Raw genomic sequence first — 15,976 nt, 5'->3', positions numbered from 1 at the left:
ACCACGGCCCGTGTTTGAGTTCGCGCCAAGATTATGTCGCTGCCAATTTCCTCGGGCTTTGTGTCACCACTTACCTGACAATCAGGTTGTAAATTCGCAGCATGCGTTCGGTCCTAATTGGTACCGTGTAGCGGTTTCTCCTGGTCCCCTAAAGACTTATCTCTTACTGATGAAAGTGACTGCAGCACGGATTAATGGGCCGCGAGCACGTGTTCGGTGATGGTGGAGACAGAGAGGGAGAGCCTTGTCCGTCAGAACCGTCCAGCCGGCATGGACGTGAGCACACACACACACACACACACGTGCATGGAGGGGAGCGAGCCGAGCCGAGTCGGGGACGGTGTGGTTAGATGGGAGTAGTGCGGGGTGTGGGGGGGACGAGTGGGCTCATTTGAGATCGAGCACAGACATGGGCAAACGTGCTGGTAACCATGGAAACGTTGCTTCTCCAAATTGTGTAGGGTGTGAATGTGAATGTATGCACGGGCGGATTCCGTCGGGGAATTCGATTCTGTTTCAACCGTATCAATGAAGGTCGATCAGGATAGATCCTTTTATTTACTCATTATTGTAATATACATATATATATATATATATATATATATATATATATATATATATATATATATATATATATATATATATATATATATAACATTTCGATATGAGAATTCCCTTACAAGGGGCTTCAATGCAGGAGGACTTGAGCCCATTACTCGCTTGTGCAATGGTTGTCAACCTATGGCTGTTTTACCCTTTCTTCTTTAATGCTGAATGTCAAATAGGGAAGCAGAAGAGGTATTTTTGAAGCTTTGGTATGTATGACCCGGCGTGGGTTCGAACCATGGACCTCCCAGACTCAGAGCAGGTGCTTTCATATCATTGTGTGTGCGTATGTGTATGTGTGTGTGTGTATGCGTACATGTGTATGCGTTTGTGTGTGTGTGTGTGTGTGTGTGTGTGTGTTTGTACGTGTATGTGTGCGTGCGTACATGTGTGTGTATGTGCCTGTGTTTGTGTGTGTTTGTGTGTGTGTGTGTGTGTGTGTATTCGTATACGTGTGTGTACGCATTCATGTGTGTGCGTGTATGTATGTGTGTATGCGTACATGTGTGTGCATGTATGTGTGTGTGAATGTGTCTACGTGTGTGTGTGTGTGTGTGTGTGTGTGTGTGTGTGTGTGTGTGTGTGTGTGTGTGTGTGTGTGTGTGTGTGTGTGTGTGTACGTGCGCGTTTACTGATCATCCATTTCATGCACATCTGACGGGTGAGAACTTGCAGAGTACACGTACTCGTAGCTTGTCCCACTTGTTGCGTGATCTTATTATCGGTGCCATGTTGTTAATATCTGTGATATATTCGATTGCTCTGCTCCTTCCAGGTCCTGCGATCCCGACCGTTTCCTCATCGCTGCTCCAACATCATCCACAGCGCTGCTGTGCTGGTGGACGAAGATTTTGGTTCCATTCCAGGTAAACCTGGGAGACCATTTTGATAGAAACCTTGTCCAGCTTTAGGCACACCCTCGAGGGTAAAATGTTGTTGTGCAGGTTTTCCTGCTCATTCTCCCCTCCTCAGTCCCTGAGATCGGTCTGCATTCCAATGATGTGAACTGAATGATTTCATCAATGTATTCCTTATTTATCCTGGGGAATAATAAAACATGTGGGAGTGGGGTTATATTAGGTCATAAGCAAAGCTTGACTCTTGTCACCAACAATGTTTATTTTGGTAGATGTAACACTGTAAAAATCTAACATTGCAATCTAACACTGTAGTGGGGCGGCTTAGCCCAAATATTCAAAAGAATTGTGCATTTTGTGATACAAGCACCAAATTTGGCACAAATGTACATCAATATGTTGCGAACATTTTCAGATATTGGGCCACTTGAAATTCCGTAATTTTTTTTTTCAAATTTTTTCAAATTTCGTAATTTCAAATTTTTCGGGTGACACCGTCACAATTTCGGTCTTCGAGGCCGGCCGATAGGCAAAGTGTGACCGGAAGGGACGAGGTTCTCCTGACCACGTGGTCCTCGATCTGGGAAGCGAGAGGCGTTCCATTAGTGGACGCGCCCCTCACGCCCGACTTTTGGGCGGCCCCGGCAGGCCGTTTGTTTTGACGTTCCGTGACAGGCCCCGCACCCCCACCTCCGGGCCGACCGGAAGCTTGTGCTGAGTACATCATACCTGAACAACTCAGTGAGGCAGAACACAGCAGTGCACACCAGGGTGACCCCTTCAGTGCATAAACCAATTAACCTGTCCACTGCAGGGCATATAGAAATGAAGTTATTTTCTGCATATAATAATAATATAAGTTCAGTTCTATATAACAATTTCTGTTATCACCACTACCACTACAACTACCACTACTACAAGCTTTGTCTGGAATTTTGTGGACTAACAGACAAACAGACATACAGACAAGCTGGGATCAAAACATTACCTCCTTCCACCATTGAGTGTAGAGGTAAACATCATGGAAATTATATCATGCCCTAGATTTAATTCATGCTTACCCGTGTATTTGCTTCACTGGTTCACAAGGTCTTTTGCATACATGTAATTCAGACTCTCGTCTTCATTGATGTTCGCAACATATTAATGTACATTTGTGCCAAATTTGGTGCTTGTATCACAAAATGCACAATTCTTTTGAATATTTGGGCTAAGCCGCCCCACTATATCGGCCGGCCTCGAAGACCGAAATTGTGACGGTGTCACCCGAAAAATTTGAAATTACGAAATTTGAAAAAATTTGAAAAAAAAAATTACGGAATTTCAAGTGGCCCAATATCTGAAAATGTTCGCAACATATTAATGTACATTTGTGCCAAATTTGGTGCTTGTATCACAAAATGCACAACAGGTTTGCTATGCTGCTACACTACTGTAACATAATATTGTGCCACTCCACGTTTAACATTCCTCTGGTCTGATCTGTCAATCATTCATATGTTAACAATTGTAGGACTCATTGTGTCCCATTTCCCGAATAAATTGGCCACAATTGACTGTTATATGAAGGCCCAACGTTATAACAACATAACTAACGTCTGAAAACCAATAACCATTCCACGAACAACGTTAGTGACGCCATGGCATCTTAATTACCTCCGCCACCAGAGGTGGATGGAGGTTATGTTTTCACCCCTATCTGTCCGTTTGTTACTTGCAAAATCGAAGGTTTTCAAGTATATTGGTCTGTTGCGTTTATTAATTGGCAAAAAAAAAACAAAAAAACATTTTTTTCCATGTTGCTCATTCCGGTTTGTGTGTTTGTCTGTCCACTCACTTATACTTGCCTACAGGTCACAATATTTGAAACCGATCTTCACAAAACTTCACCAAATGGTAGAGTTCGTGGTCCGACAAAATCCTATATATTTTTGAGGTTAAAAGGTCAAAAGGTCAACATAGGCCAAAGGTCAACCACTTGTTTTTGAATTTCTAAAATCCTCAATTTTCATCCGATTAACTTGAAATTTGAATAGGATTTACATATCGGCTTACTGAATTCAACCACCAACTATTTTTGAGATCACCATAGGCCAAAAGAGCAACATAGGCCAAAGGTCAACAACAATTTCAAATTTCTAGAATCCTCAATTTTTCATCCGATTCACTTGAAATTTGAATGGGATTTACATATCAATTAACTGAATTCAACCAACAACTATTTTTGAGATCAGCATCGGCCAAAAGGTCAAAATAGGCCAAAGGTCAACTACATTTTTTTCTAATTTCTAAAAGCCTCAATTTTCATTCGATTGACTTGAAATTTGAATTGGATTTTCATATCAGCTAACTGAATAAAACCACCAATTATTTCTGAGGTCAAAAGGATGCTCTACTGAGTGCCATTCTGCGTTGTTCTCTTTTGCCAAGTGTCCCTCTATGAGTGATTTTTCATTCTGTCTGTTTGTCTGTTTGTCACCGGTCTACAGGTCACAATTCTAAACCGATCATCACGAAACTTCACCAAGTTGTAGAGGGCGTCACATTTGAGAAGCCTATTGATTTTGAGGTCAAAGGTCAAAGGTCATCTGAAAGTCACATTTCTAGAATCGCCATTTTTTATCTGATTGACTTGAAAATTGAACAGCATTTGCAGATTTAGTCACTAAATTGGGAAACTAACTATTTTTGAGGTCAAAAGGTCAAAGTCGAACTCAAGGTCAAACTTCCAAAATCATGAATTTTCATCTGAAAACCCATCCATTTTTATCCGATTGACTTGAAAATAGAACAGCATTTGTGAGGTGCCTCACTGAATTGGGAAACCAACTATTTTTAACTTCAAAAGGTCAAAGGTCAACTCAAGGTCGAACTTCTAAAATCATCATTTTTCATCTGAAAACCCATCAATTTTATCCGATTGACTTCAAAATTGAACAGCATTTGCACATTGAGTCACTTTGCAACCACAGTCAGTCACTTTGTCGCCTTTCAACCTCTTAGACCCTTCAGACTGCTTAGAGGTCTTTGTACCCTTCCGACCTCTTAGACCTCTCACCTTCACACTGCTATTACTTGGACCCCTTTGTACCCCTTCAACCTCTTTGACCCTTTAGACCTTTACACCCTTTAGACACCTTAGACCGCCGGAAATTTCCCACCATTGATGCACCGTATCTACCATGTTGCATTCCTTATTTGTGTATGTTGTTTGTGTCCTTTATAACATCCTTTAAAACAGTAAGTTTCCTGTTTGGAATGATTTTCAATTTTGTTTCACTGCCAAGGCAGGCAGCCAAACTAACACAATTACCTTATTCCTCTCCGCACGTGTGTCCTCAGAATGAGATTCCGTACAATTTGTCAAATTCAGATCAAAAGTAATACTAAATGTATACCTGTTCCGATTTGTATTCTACCGTGTGCAAAATATAAAATTAAATTGAAATGATGTAGTTCCTCGATTCATAGACTGACGTCTGGAGATAGACAGACAGACAAAGTGAACCAATTACTTCACCCCACTTTTCGCTTTGCAAGTAGGGTAAAAAGTATGTGCTGCTTTGCATTTGGGGGGAAGGTGGGTAGTGCACAACATATTAGGAGAGTTCAATTTATATTTGGGTGTGCCTGCCCTCAATACCATGGTTGTTGTTGTTGCTGCATAGCCCTGGACAGTTCTCTCAAACAAGCCCATGGCACGGAGACAGCGGGTCAATCTTATAGAAGCGTCCCAGAGATCCCTCACATCCCGGATGGTATACCTCTGCCGTTCATGAAGGCAGGGCCGAGAGAGAGAGAGAGAGAGAGAGAGAGAGAGAGAGAGAGAGAGAGAGAGAGAGAGAGAGAGAGAGAGAGAGAGAGAGAGAGAGAGAGAGAAAGAGAAAGAGAAAGAGAAAGAGAAAGAGAAAGAAAGAAAAAAAAAAAAGAAAGAGAAAGAGACTGTTTCTTCCTTTTATTACAAAAGTGAAAAAGGACAAGTTATGTACAGTTATAGAAAGAAACACGATAATTAAACCATTGTTTAAGAGAAAAATGACAAATAAATCGGTATCATCAAGCTTGCAAATGGCATCATTAAAAATAAATTTTTCTTTAAATAATGTTAAACTTTTATTCATTAAAAAAACCAGTATTCCATTTTTAATATTGCGCTCACAAGAGCCTTAAAGGTGAGCAACACATTATGTGAAGAAACAGCAAAGTTTCCACCAATGTTTCCATTTTTGCCTTTCTGGATTTGTGGATCGCACACTTAGCTTGACCAATCCAAAAATTGGTTAAAACCACTTTTTTAAGGGAAGAGGGTCCTAAAACACCAGAAATAAAAAAATTGGAGTTAAAATTAGAGTCGAGTTTCCTAAAATATTCTTGGAGGAGGGTAAAGAGGGGTTGTAAACATGCACATTCAAGGTATACATGTGGTATGGTTTTTGATGGATGCACAGAAAGGGCAGAGATTAGAGTTGGCAGCAGAGAAGTGGTTCAATAAAACATTACAAGGTAAAATCCCGTGTATAAGCTTCCATTGGATATCTCCAACATATTCTGGAGTAGGTAAAATATAAAACCCTTGCCAGTTGGGGGAGCTGGGGGATATTGGGGGTATAAATTCTCACCATCGAAGCCTCGGGTGCTCTGAAAATGTTGTAGGGTGTAAGATTTTGACGCAAGCATTATACAATATTTTCTTGGGGAAGGACAGGAGGGACAATTTTTTTTTTTTTTTTTTTTTTTTTTTTGTATACAAGATCGAGGCTCGTGAAAGAGCGAACATTAATCACACAGAAAGACAAACAGACACATAAAACAAATAACATCGGGAGCGGTAGACAAGATGGGGAGAGAGGGGGAAGGACACAAACACAACATTTGAGAGCAGGGACCGAGAGACATGGAGACATCGAGAGATCTGTGGGAGGGAGAGGGCTTTGGGGGGGAGGCATGTGAAGGGGGGGAGGCATGTGAAGGGGGGGAGGCATGTGAAGGGGGGGGGGGTGGGAGAGGTATAAACATATGGACACTGCCAGGATTTCCAGGAAATAAGTTGGAATTTCAAACAAGGTGGATCTGGGGTGAATTAGTGGGGGTAGAAAAGATCAAGGTTATGGATGGGGGAAGATAAGAGATGGTGGTGAACAGCTGTTTTAAAGACCTGGAGGGAGGAGAGGGATTGAAGGGAGTGTGGGAGTTTGTTCCACAGGCGGGAGAAAAGAGGAATGAAAGAGTGAAGGTGAGCAGAGAGCCGAGATTTCGGCAGTTTAACCATCAGAGGGTTGCTGGCAGATCTTGTGCGACCTGTAGGAATATTTGGGGGACAGAGCACAGAGAGAGCTGGGGGAGCAAGGCCGGAGAGGAGTCGGTAGAAGACAGAAAGGCCACCTACCTGCCTGCGGTGAGTGAGTGAAAGGCCCTCAGAGATAGCTTCATCGCGGGAGATTCCAATGATTTTGAAAGCTTTGGATTCAACAGCGTGAAGCCGAGCCAGGTGTGAGGCAGGAGCACCAGCCCATAGGGGAGAACAGTATTCCATTGAGCTGCGGATGAAAGCCTTGTATGTGGTGAGGAGCTCAGGTGTGCCGAGGAAGGACTTCGCACGACGGAGGATGCCCAGTCGGCGACTGGCTTTGGAGGCCAGCTTGGAAATGTGGTTTTCCCAAGAAAGATCATGGCAGATAGTGAGACCCAAAAGCTTGAACGAGTGACAGACAGAAACACAGAATGCAGTGTTTGTCAGGATTTTCCAGACCAGGAGACATATTTATTAGTGAACTGTATATAAGGAGTTTTGGGAAGTGAGCTGTTGTTTCCTCAGATGGAGTTTCGAGTTCCTGGCGAGTGCTGCAGTAAGTTGATAGTACTCCATGAAGGAATCGCGAGATGATTCAGACAGAGCTTATCCCAGTTCTTTGTGCCAGGGCAGCGGCACTCAGCCTGTGGTTTTCAGACACCGCCCTGAGATATTTTACCTGCAGCAGCCCGACATCAGCAAAGTGTTGAACGAGTCCTCTGTCATTTAAACTGTTTTTGAGAAAGCAGTTGTAAAATAAGGGCTCATTGAAAAACATCTCCATTTTGTACGACGCCATTTCCCAGGGAAAGTAGAAGGTTTGCCAGGCGTTCATCACCCCTTGGTAGAAGGTGGGCAGCAGAGAAAGGTCAATGTGATGCAAGTTCATCAAAAAGAGTTCCCGGCAGTATCTGAGTTTGCTTGCAGGTTGTAGCATGCAGTTAGCCAAAGGCTTCCACAGTAGGGCTTCACTCCCATACAAAAGTTGAGGAACATCTCGAAGCCGGAAAACTACAAGCCATCGAGTGTACAGATGTCGATGAGGCCTTTGCCACCTTCAAAAAGTGGCAGGTAGGTAACGGCGGGTTTCAGCCAATGTTTTCCGCTCCAGAAGATATCAATGATACTCTTTTGGAGTGTGGCTACAAGGTTTCCAGGTGGTTGCAGACATATAATTTTATGCCATAACATGGAGGCAATGAGATTATTGAGGACTAGGGTTCTTCCACGGTAAGACAGTTGAAAAAGAAGTCCTTTCCAATGAGTTAGTTTTCTCATTACCTTGTCCAGAAATCCTGTCCAGTTCTGCAATTCAAAGGTGCTGTCTCCTCGGAAGATTCCAAGGTATTTGACTCCGTTTTGTTGCCAATTCATCCCACTTGGTAGAGCAATTGGTGGGAAAGCTCCAGGTCCTACTCAAAGGGTCCTTCCAATTTACCTGGCCTGAGTAAGCCTGGCAATATGTTTCAAATGCCTGAATCATTGCAGTGGCGTCAGCATCATTGTTTACAGCAACACAAATATCATCTGCATAAGCAGAGATTTTGAGTGGTGTGGTGGGGATGGATCCGGTAAAACCAGAAATGTGCTTACGTAGTTGGAGCAGGAGGGATTCTATGGCGAGGGAGTATAAGGGTCCAGACAGCGGGCAACCGTGTTGTACTCCATGCTGTATAGCGATGGGGCTGCACAACACTTGGTTAATTTTAAGAATACTGGATATATTAAAATACAAAAGTTTAACACATGAAGATAAAATTAGGGCCAAAGCCAAAACTCTATAAAGGTCTGTCTGGTCAATACAATCAAAAGCTCTTTCTTGATCAATAAAAACCAGACCAACATTTTTGTTAAAATTTTTACAAAACCGAATAGTATCACGGATAAAAAAAAATACATTGTCAAAGATAGCATGTCTAGTGATACAAAAGGATTGATGTTCTCCTACAAGCACGTTCATAAAGGGTTTCAATCGATTGGATAAGGTTTTAGCTAAAATTTTATAATCTGTACATCAAACAGAAATAGGCTGCCAGTTTTCTTTCAGTTGGGAGTCTCCTTTCTTATGGATTAAGGATGTAACTGCTCTCCAGCAGCTCCGGCCTCCATGGCAATTGTCCATCCAATAAACATTCATTCAGGACCGTTGGGGTCCAATGGTGGGGTCCAATGGTGTTCCAGAAGCACCAGGAAAATGTCAACCCATCAAGTCCAGGGGCTTTGCCAGGTTCCAAGGTATTCAAGGCAGTGGTAAGTGCACTTAAGAGAATGGGAGTCTCCAATTGTTGTTTCTGGTCCTCCATTAATGTTGGAAGGTTGGATACGAGTTCAGATATTGCATCATGGTTAATGTCATTTTGTGTGAACAGTTGGTTGTAATGATGCCGAGCACAACTCCTGATTGGAGCATCTTCACAAAGAAGTTTCCCATCATGCAGCAAGCGTGTTATCTCTGATTATGGGGTTTCTTTTTGAAGGCTAAATAAAAATTTGTTTGGGGCATCGAGGTCATGTATGTATTTCATTTTTAAACGTAGAAATGCATTCTGTGCCCGCTTTTCAGATATGCAGTTGAGTAAGGATGTTTTTCCATTAATTTGTTGTTTTGTTTCTTCATCACCTGTGTTGTCAGTTCTATGGAGTTGTTCTTGTAATTGCAGGATTTAATTTTCAAGCAAGGTTACCGGGTTTTTTCATTTTGAGTACCATATGCACGATATTGTTGACAGAAAAGTCTAATGCTTTAGCATTGTCCCATCATTGATTTAGGCTTGAGAAATCGTCTTTAGAAGCAACAAGGATATTCCAGATTTCTTGAAAAACCTCGTTAAATGTAATATCATCAAGAAGATTATTATTGAATTTCCAATAGGCACTATTGTGCTTCGGCGGAGGGGTGGAAATTGTGAGAAGTATTGCGCTATGGTCTGAAAACCCAGATGGGCAGATCTGGGATAAAAGGACAAGACGTTCATAGGAGGGATTACCAGAAAATTTGTCGAGTCGAGCAAGTGTAATGTTATTTTGAATGCAACGACACCATGAGTATTGCCTCGTTGAAGTGTGTTGCAATCGCCATATGTCCATGTAGTTTCAATTTTGTAATAGTCTCACAAGGAGTGTTGTGGAGGCTGGGTGGGGTTCGGCACTGTTCCTGTCAAGTTTGGGGTGGAGGGTACAGTTGAAGTCCCCGCCAATACAAATGTTATTTTTGGGATTTTTTGGGGCATTCTGGCTATCAAGGGTAGTTAAGTGCGTTTCAAGGTCGCCAAATAATTTATTGACCAGCTACAGGTGTGCTCGGGGAATAGATATTTAAGATAGTATAAGACTCGCCAAGGCATGATGATTCTAAGGATGTGGAAAACCCTTTTTGTAATTCAGTAAAACCAAGTGATGAGGGGGAAAAGGAAGGGCTAAGGATGATTGCAATGCCTTCTTTTCAGGAGCCACTATTACTAAATAAAGAAACACTGGGGAAAGTTTAGAGTTTAGAGTTTAGAGTATGAAGTCTGGTGCTGAGAGCTTTTGCTACAAGATGTTGGCGGTGCACAACACAGTGAATGGCGAACACGGACGATACCTGGTTCTTCAGAAGCGCAATAAAACCACGCTGGCGGCTGTTGGCTGGCTTTGAACATCGTCGTTACTGTGGATCGCTTCTCAAATTTCTCTTTCAGCGATTGGAAATAGCTGACCTCTGCGCGAGCCTTATCACTGTGTTCTTTACTCAGGTGCTCGCTCAGTCGAGATGATTTCATTGCTTCATTGGACAGCGTGATAACACAAAACAAACACATCGGTAACTGTTTGTTCGTCGGAGATGGAATGAATCCATACTTGATGTATTCAACGGAATACTGATGACACTTTTTCTTTGAGGCCGACATCTTGAAGCCGACCGGACGTGAAGCTTTTTTGAATAACGAAATCAACACGCCAAAATGTCGAAAGACTAACACCAGCGCTAACACTGACTGTTCATACCTTGCCCAATGTCTGTGCTGGCCAGGCCAGGCTGTAAAGTTGAACCAGGCACGTTGAATAGTCCAGCACGAATAGTGTATTATATCCCACATAAAAAGATTCTTGCAAGCCAATTGGTTGAAATGGCACCACGTGACAAAAATTAGTGTTGTTCTATTGGCCGCATTGGTGGCCAATAGTTTTTACTGTTGGCCGTCGTCATGGAAGCGGCCAATAGTATTTCGCTGGTGTCAGACACTATCATGTTTGTTGTGTGAGCATGTATGGACAAGAAAATACCTACACGACATCAGCGAATATGTGATCATAAAAACCGTTCGGAGGGGGAAAGAATGTGGTCGTTGATTGGATGGCCAATTTGCCGAATCACGCCGGGTAACCTGTTCAGACTGCAGGAAGCCCAATGAGCACTCCAAATCGCCGCTGCTCCTCTAAATCGCCAGTGCCCCCCACATCATTGCCAACACCCCCCTACCGCCCGTGGACTCTGGAGTTCCCCCCTGAAAGTTCCCAGCACCCACTGGGGGGTGGTAGGGACCACTATGAGAACCTATAGTTTAGACCATTCTGGAACACAACGGTTATTTGCACGGGTTTTCTGTAGAAGGGCTATGTCCACCTTTTTATTTAATAAAAAGTCTCGTACTTGAGTTTTACGGATAGTGCTGCATCTTCCATTTATGTTTAAACTACAGATTTTGAAGCTCATGAGGAGGATGTGTATAAGAAGCCATAATGTCGTCCAGTTCATTGTTTTGCCAACAACTCACCCTTAGCTTTTTGCACTCATTTCTTTAACCGGTGGCGTTGGGACGGGCTAAAGGTTGAATCATCTGAGCAGTTTGATGATCTTCTTAGCGGTTTGTATGAATTGTATCTTTTACGAAATGTATCTTTAAGAAAGACTTTGCTACCAGCAGAGGAAACTTGGGAAGTATCTTCATTTACGCTCCCGCACTCACTAATATAGTCATCTATGTCGGACGGCTCCGACGTTGTGTCATCATTTAACTCATCGTCAGCCTCATCACACTCCTCCATTTTGCCAGGCAGGGTTTCGCCCATGGAGGGAGGGGATGGGGTCGGAGGAGTAGCTTCAGGGGGCAGAGGGTAGGGCAATGGTTGACTGCTTTGGTACGGCCATGCTGTTAATTCCAGGGTCAGCTAATGGAGACAGGGGTCATCCAGGGTGATGTCCTCCAAGACTAAAAATCGGTTTTGAGTGGGGAAGGAATTTTTAGGGCTAGGAGGAAAGGGATTGAAATGAGGATTTGGAGGGACAGTTTAAGAGTTTCCAGCTAAGGATTTCTTAGTTGGTTGGTCATTTCCTTCTATTTTTAGGTGCCTTTTCGCTTTTGATCGAACTATTTCGAATGCATGTGGATTGTTCAGGGGGGGGGGGGGGTAGAAAGGGGTGGAGTTAGGGCAGTGATCAAGAGGGACAGGTTTTCATTAGCTGTTTCAGCTATAGCGGGAAAGTTAGGATCTGTCATCGTAGGAGGAACGATATCAGATTCTAGTGAGGGTGAGCTGTGGTTTTCTACTATGGGTGGGGGGGGGGGGGGGGGGGGTGGTCGGTGAGGTCTATTGTCTAGAGGGCAGGGTTACAATCAGTTTCAGTAACGGAACGAATATTTTCCATTTCCAAGGAGGTGAGGGAGGATATGGGGGGCAGGTTGTGGACAGTGGGGGGAGAGGGAAGGTTCGCGAGAGGAGGGCGGGGGTGGTCGGTGAGGGTGTGGGAGGAGGAGTGTCATTATCATTTGCTGGGGAGGAGGGTGTTCTAATTCAGGAACATTCTCTTTCTTCTGGGGACAGTCGTGCTTGACATTCCCGAGCAATCCACAACCAAAGCATTTTAAAACATTGGTAGAGACGTAGATCGTATATTCAAATTCTATGTGTTTGAGTTTAATCACAAGGTTCAAATCCTTTTGGGAGTCTTTCAGGAGCATAAAGGCTTGTTGACGTCAAAAGGACACTTAAGAAGTCATCATGGACAAAGGAAGTCCAATTTAAAATGATTACTTCAATCACGGGGCTGTCGAGCGGTGACGCCATCATAAATAAATCAGGCTGAACTGTTAATCCCTGTTCTACAATTCGAGGAACATCTGTTTCATCCGAAACAAAAATAACAATTAGCTTATTCATTCGCTACGCAGCGATTACCTCGTCAATCCCGACGATATGGCCAGCTGCAAGTACAATGTCCTCCACATTGACTCCACTTTCATGAGATACGCAGAAAAACACTTTTTCCGCGTTGAGGTTTCAAAGGCTGTTAAACGAAAGGCCTCAGCGGCCATACTTTTGGCAGCGTTAGAATTTTCCTTCACAAGAGGAAGGTTTTTTTTTTTGTTTTTTTTTAACGGTGTAGCCCATCTGGCAGGGCCGTCGAGAACAGTGTTTGTTCATCCGTATGTATGTATGTATGTCCCCTCAAACGTATACCAATCAGAGCTGAGAATCTGGTCACATGACAGTGTGATGTGATTACATCTGATGTCGTTACGGCAGTGTGACTGCTGACTCTCCACACACCGCCATTTTGATTTATATGCCGTTCAGACCGAACATATCGTCGAACCTGTCATATATCAAAATCGCCATGCTCTACCTTTATGTTTTTCATTCTGTGTGAAACAAACAAACCGATTGTTAAAATGACCATCAAATATCGAAAGCATCGGCATTACGTCTCTTCCAACAAAACAGTACGTATAGGGCTCAGGCGCTATGCCTCATCTTCGGACCGCTTTGGACAAATTAAGCCCAGGTTTCTTAATAGTAGTGTATCGTTTCAGTAGTATCGTTTTTGTAATAATAATAATAATAATATAGTAAATATATCCATAATACTTTAATCCCAATGTCGTGAATTGAGGATTTATGGATGCGGTGTATGGTTCATGATCAGTGATGAGTGTTGTTCGGCAGTAATATTAATAACTGAGGAAGTAAGGAATTAGCCTCGGTTTTTTTTATAGTAATATCATTTTCGAAATAATGATAACGTAACGTTAATATTATAGTAAATCTAGTCATAACATTAATCCCTTCGTAGTGACTAAAAACTTACTGTAAGTTAAAATATATCAGTTTTGTGTCCGTTACGTCATTACGTCTATGATGTCATTACGACGGTTGACTGCACCGACCTACATTTGAATTTACAAGTATTCTTGGATGCGACGTGACGTCACTTCCTGGCATTGGCCCTGGATACGACCTAGTAACGCTCGGTGTGGGTGAAAACAAAACTCTCCGCTGTATTTATAGCGTCAGCGTTGCAGTTGGTTCACGTCCGTTTTTAGCTTCTGTTTCGTGTGTTTTGATCGCTTGTTGCTTATACATTGTATATTTTAATCAAGAGTGTGTGGCGGACACATGGGGCAATAATTCCGCGCACTAGAAGGTGGCGCGAGCGCCCAGGCGGGGACCGATGGCACATGCCCCGCCCTTCGACCGAGCGGCCACGCCCGAGGACTAGGCGTGGCCTCGGCACATATATGCGGGCTCTAAGCTCGAGCCCGCCCAGTGCTGCAGTTTCGAGCTTTCGCAATAAAGACTTTCGGTTTAACAACGCGTTGTGACCTACCTCTTTGGCAAGCAAGTTGTGTGCGCAGCACCACACTTCACTGGTGACCCCGATTGGTTCAGCCATTGCTGACCACCGAACGCGCCATGGCCAATAACGCCGTCACGGTCAAACTCCCAAAGTTTTGGGAAGCACAGGCCGATGTGTGGTTCGTGCAGGCCGAAGCACAATTCCAGCTTCGAGGCATAATGGTGGACGAGACCCGTTACTGCCACGTGGTCGCCGCCCTCAGGCCCGGCACTGCCGCCCGAGTCGTGTCCATCCTGCGGCACCCGCCGGCCGACCACAAGTACGGGGCGCTCAAACATCTCCTCATCGCCACGTTCGGCCTCACGGAGATCGAACGGGCTGACCACCTCCTGGACCTTCCCGAACTCGGCGACACACGACCATCCGTGCGGATGGATCATATACTGTCGCTGCTGGGTGACCAAGCCCCGGATTTCTTATTCCGGGCGCTTTTCCTACGCCAGCTACCTCTACAGGTACGCCTCGCACTGGCCGGTTCCAACATAAGGGAACCCCGCGCCCTGGCCGTAGAGGCCGACAAGTTCTTCGCGGCTTGCGACACGCGGTCGAGTTACGGTGCCGCCGTCGTGGTTCCCGAGGCAGATGCTACAGCGTCCCTCGTGGCCGCTGCAGCGCCCCGCCAGCAGCGCCCCCGCCAGCAGCTCTGCCTCCGCATTGAGGCCGCCCCCCGACAGTCGGACCCCGGCACCCCTCAGCCCCACCGGCCCGCTGCCCCCCAGCCCTGCACCCATCGCCAGGGGGCGTTTCGGCCGGGTCATCCGGCTTCCCCGCAAACTCACCCTGCAGGTGCGTGGGAATTCTGGGGGGGCGCGTGTGGCGGACACATGGGGCAATAATTCCGCGCACCAGAAGGTGGCGCGAGCGCCCAGGCGGGGACCGATGGCACATGCCCCGCCCTTCGACCGAGCAGCCACGCCCGAGGATTAGGCGTGGCCTCGGCACATATATGCGGGCTCTAAGCTCGAGCCCGCCCAGTGCTGCAGTTTCGAGCTTTCGCAATAAAGACTCTTTTGGTTTAACAACGCGTTGTGGCCTACCTCTTTGGCAAGCAAGTTGTGTGCGCAGCACCACACTTCAAGTGTAACATTCTGGGACCAACAAAGTTTGTTACCGCATATTATGGCGTATAATTATGCAGACAAATTGGATACTGTCGCTCGTGAGCAGTACGAGGAGAAACTCCGTGCCGTGGGTCTGGGTTGGGGTAGTTTGTCCATCAGTGTTGAGAGGTAGATGGGAATCTGAGACAGTAGTTGGGGTAGTTTGTCCGTCTGTGTTGAGAGGTAGATGGGAATCTGAGACAGTAGTTGGGGTAGTTTGTCCGTCTGTGTTGAGGAGGTAGAGGGGGGTTGAGGCAGTAGTTGGGGTAGTTTGTCCATCAGTGTTGAGAGGTAGAGGGGAATCTGAGACAGTAGTTGGGGTAGTTTGTCTGTCTGTGTTGAGAGGTAGATGGGGATCTGAGACAGTAGTTGGGGTAGTTTGTCCATCTGTGTTGAGAGGTAGGGGGAATCTGAGACAGTAGTTAGGGTAGTTTGTCCGTCTGTGTTGAGAGGTAGATGGGAATCTGAGACAGTAGTTGGGGTAGTTTGTTCGTCAGTGTTGAGA

General features: G+C 44.7%; 1 long non-coding RNA gene across 4 annotated transcripts in view; it reads left to right on the top strand.

Moving 5' to 3' along the window:
- The window catches only part of LOC137423246 (uncharacterized), a 219,250-nt gene that overhangs the window by 5,779 nt on the left and 197,495 nt on the right, over nucleotides 1-15,976 (top strand). For 3 of the 4 annotated variants that reach the window (XR_010983669.2, XR_010983668.2, XR_010983666.2), the window contains one exon: nucleotides 1,382-1,472. This is a non-coding gene — a long non-coding RNA (uncharacterized LOC137423246). Of the gene's footprint in view, nucleotides 1-44; nucleotides 277-1,381; nucleotides 1,473-15,976 lie in introns of those variants that run through there. The other variant, XR_010983667.2, reaches the window with a different exon arrangement.

The sequence above is a fragment of the Myxine glutinosa genome, chromosome 3 (genome assembly GCF_964187855.1).
Source record: "Myxine glutinosa chromosome 3, kmMyxGlut1.1, whole genome shotgun sequence".
NCBI classification, from domain to species: domain Eukaryota; kingdom Metazoa; phylum Chordata; class Myxini; order Myxiniformes; family Myxinidae; genus Myxine; species Myxine glutinosa.
Note: the sequence above shows the minus strand (reverse complement) of the source record. Positions and strands in the feature narration are given on the sequence as shown.